This window comes from Psittacula echo, assembly GCF_963264785.1.
Source record: "Psittacula echo genome assembly, chromosome: Z".
NCBI classification, from domain to species: Eukaryota; Metazoa; Chordata; class Aves; order Psittaciformes; family Psittacidae; genus Psittacula; species Psittacula echo.
In genome coordinates, this window is record NC_137742.1 from 94969665 (window position 1) to 94974211 (window position 4547).

Here is a 4547-nt window from a genome sequence, read left to right on the forward strand (position 1 = left end):
ACATTGTTGGTAAATGTTTGTCAGCTGAAGGTGACCATACATCAACATAAAGAATTTCAGATGTGACCAATTTAGCTTTCTATTTTTGGCCTGTACAATTCTGCAGCATTTTAAAATACAATCTGCTTTGTATTGTATCATATGACTGAAGAATGCAAACTTCTATACTATTCAACTGAATTTGAATTCTCCCTCCTTCCCCCCGCAATGGCGATTGTAGAAGGCTTTTATTGTTCTCTTCAAGTCAGGCTCTATGCAAGCAAAGGTCAGACTGGCTGCAGACATCACTGTATTCACAAAACCATTTGGTAGTAGGGGTTGTTTTGCTTGTAAACCGATACAAGGTTAAATTGATTTAAAACTAAACAAACAGTATCTCTTTATTGCACTTATTCTTCAACACTTTGTCTATTGTACCTGTATGTGCAATCCACAGGAATGGATCTTGTTTTGGGTTAAGGTGGTTCATGAGTGCTTGCTTCAGATTTTCAGGAGTGTCTTGTAGTTGCACAGGGGCAGAGCCGTGTTGAACCTGACACCTCACAGGGTGGGAAGCAGGAAGCTTTCTCTGTGATCCTTATCTGGCTAGATGGAATTATGAAAGCTTAGTTTGAGGGAAAATCTGTATCACCACTGCTTGAAGCCTGTTGAAATTGTCTTAAGTAACTCAATGCATTTTGTCCTTATAATCTCTGTGGGCTGTTTAGTTCTCATGCACAGTCAAAACCCCCAAAACTTGTACTGAAAGGCTGTAGTTAAACAATGTAGGTATACATTGTGAGTGGGGCATTACTGAGGCCGATGTGAGGACAGTTTGGAAAAGAACAAGACCTGGCCCAGGTATGTTGTTCCAGGCAGGAGGAGATGTGAACCCTAGTGGTGGGTTCAGGGGAGAAAGGCCAGCACAGCCTCTTGTGCTGGTATCTCCTCCTCTGCACCGGTTGCAGGAGAGCTCAAAATGCAGGATATAGTGATGGGGGAATTCAAGACTCCCCAGCTTATCCTGAGGAAAGGCTTAGCCAGGAGATATTTTCGGCTGTCAGCTAATAAGCTGTTGTAACTGTGACACATGACATCCACCACATACTTTAAATTCACTGCTTTATTATGCTCAACTGACTTTCAGTTTAATAACACAGAGCTGTAAAGGAGGGAGCAGTGATACAAAAACTCTAATGAGGGGATAATTTGAAATAGATCTACTGATGTCTGTCTGACAATGCAAAACTGGTATCTGTCCTGGAGCAGTGTACTCTATATGCAGTTGTTTGTATTGTTCATAGTAACTATCCAGTTCTCATAGCCACAAGCCTATCAGCAGTCTTTCAGACAGTTATTTTTAAAGGCACATAATAATAAATCCCAGTTGGCAAGGAATTTCTTCTTTTAAACTATTTCTTTTCAAGACCACAACAATGTACAGCTTTGCAGAAATGTCAGGTTTGAACGAAGTCCATGTTCTTTGAACAAAACCCTTCCTTCACTACTAGAAAACAGGAGTAGGCAGAAATCTCTTCCAAGTGGCATGTTTCAAATTTCAATTTGCTGCCAAGAGCAAATGGAGACACCCAGTGCCTGTGCCTTCACTTCGGCCAGTTTGCATCACCTACCTGAGCAGTGCCTTGTTCTCTCCCAGCCAGTGCCAGCCTGAGGGCTAGGCTGGAGGAGACACCTTCCTCTGACCTGGGAATAAAACCTTGCTTGTTCTCCATGTTGCTCGTGTATGTTTGAGAGTATGGTTGTGCTTTTCCTAGAAGTCAAAAGTGTAACTGCAGGGTTTCTCAGATACTGCAATGTATCCATGAAGCACAGGTCCTTGCAAATAGCTGTTACACAGGAAAATACAATCAAATTTTGCATACATGAGCTAGGGTGGTAGTTTTGTTGGGGGTTTGTGTGTGTTGGTTTTGTTGTTTGGGGTTTTTTTTTTTGTAACCAGGCTGATACTAAGAACACACCTTTCACATTTGAATATTGATCCTGTCTTCATTTTTTAAATTTGAGTAGCCAATTTATATTCGCCCACAATACCCGTGAACAAACAGCTTTCACAAATCCTTGCTTTCACAGATTTCCATTAACATGAGCATATACCTTATTTAAAGTATACAGATAAGAATTCTTCAGTGCAATCCTTTCAGTATAATTGATAAACTCACATTCATATTTGTTGCACTTACAAAAATCAGCCAGTAGATGTACCATACAAGTACAAAAGCTATCCTGCTTAATAAATTTTCAGACTGAAAGTCTATGCAATACAGAAAAAGGCTGTTTGAGACGCTCAGCTGTAGTGATGATGGGAGCAGGAGGGCAGGACAAGAGGGCTGTGCAATTATAGGCTTGCTTCTCTGCTCCTGGAGGTGGATTTCAGGTGCTGAGTGTGGCAGCAGGGTCTGCAACCTGTTCCCCATGGCCTGGCTCTATCAAAGCCAGCTGTGATATGGGGCAGCTGTGTAAGCTTGGTGAGAAGGCTTCCTGGGGGTTTTCTCCCTTTGTTCAGGGGTTGCATTTAAGCTCAGTTCCCCTGAACTACACTGTGTGTGCCTGTACCTGGCTGTGTGCCTTGCTGACCCTGACCTTGCCTTGGCTTGGCTTGACTTGACTTGGCTTCCTGGCTTGACTTTGGACCTAACTCATCACTGCAAACTTGTCTGGTGAGTGTGGCTGGCCCTCGTTAATGTCACTGAACCTGTGCTGCTTGCTCAGAGACTGTGGGACTGTGTTGCTTGCTCATGACGTCCCTTCCTGCCTTGCTTTGCCCCTTGCTCCTGGCTCACCTCCCTGTGCAGAGGTCTTGCGGCTAAGAATGAACTGCTGTGCTGTTCTGAGTGTCCATGAGAATGGACAAGTTTCCTTGGGAGGATGGATTTGTGGAAATATGTGAAGAGAAATTATTCTGATGGGGTATTGACTTAATCGTAAAAAATCAGTTGTACTGATCTGTGCTCATGGATGGTTCTTTATGACAATATATGGTACCTGTTCTATGCTTTTGTGATGTTAAAAAATAAGAACAAGGTATGTGATCAATTACACTGTAAATTCTTCAGACAAGAGGCTAGATCTGTCTTATGATCCAAGAGAAGGAGACTTTATCATATATTACTATTTTTGTTGACTTAGTGGCTCATGATTTGATAGCAGATAACTAATGCTTTCATAAGAAGCAATTCTGAAACAAAGAGTACTCTGACAGTAAAAAACCTCATGTTTTAGGTCAAAGATCTTCCCCTGCCATGACTCTGGCTTGCTGCTTTTGGTAGCTTCTTTGGTGGAGTAGAATGGAGGAAGAAAAAACTCCACATTGCATGCCCAGCTGAAGCCTGGCAGAGCTACCATGAGCTCCTCTGTGCTGTGCTGCATCTCAGGCTGAGCTTTCCACCCTCCTCTCTCTGGAAAGTTGCCCACTGGCAAGAGTGGTGGTGAGGGACCTATGTTGTTCTGCTCATCCACAGGGCATGGTGCTCAGAAGGCAGATGTCTGGACCCAGCAGCCACAGCCTGGGGTAGTGGGTTCCAGCCTTGTTTATTGGTTGAGCCTTACTTGAAACAAATGCTGCTCCTGCTCTGTGCTTGGCATCACGCCCTCCGGGCTGGCCCAGAGCTGCTCTGGCCCATCTGACCTTCCCTGTTGGAGACCCTTTGTCCAAGGCAGTTTCAGTGCTCTCTGCTCTTTCCCTGGCAGCTCTAGGTGCTTGGGTCTGGGCCTATGCTTCTGCAGGACTTTGAGAGCCTCTTGGGTGCCACTGTGCCACACTGCAGTGGACATCAGGCCAGTCCACGTGCTGCCATTGTCCAGCATCAGGCCCTACCTTGCCTGCGGAAATCCTCTTGTTCTGCAGATGTAAGCCAGCTTGTGTGATGGAGACAGTTACAGGACATAAGGAAATAACTGCAGTATGGATAATAATTAATAATAATGAATTCACTGTTTTGGAGGCTGCTCTTAATTTTCAGCTTTGACAGGTCACTATTAAAGGACCAGACGTGTTTTAGAAAGGGTGAGTGTAAACATTACTTCATCTCTTTGCTATGACTACTTGCTGGAGCTCTGCTCCCCCTTCTTCTTATTTTTTCTTTTTCTTTAAGAAAAGAGGAATGTTTTCTCTTTGTGAATAGGTGTAAAGTACAAGCTTGTGCCAAGATGCCTGGTATTTGGCCTCCTCACATGCTTTCAGGACATGGGTTGCATGTAAAGCAGGAGAAGTGTAGAGAGTTGGGACAATGGATATTGGGGAGTAATTGAAAGATTTAAAAGAAATCTCAGACATTACAGGGGACAAAGATTATAATGAAAATAAAGGAAGGTATAAGGGCAAAACTTTGTAGGGCAAGAGAAGCATTGCTTTTTTTGGTTTTTCTTTTCCAGGGACAAACACAGCTCTTCTTTGTTTCCTGGCAAGTATGTGCTTTTAGTATAACAGGAACATTGCGGTGGAGTTGTTTGGTAAAGACTTAGGCTAAAAAAAAGAAAATCTATAGTGTTTCCGTACCCTGACTCTCTCTGTCCTCTTCATCCTTCTCTTCCCCTTCTTTAATTCTCTG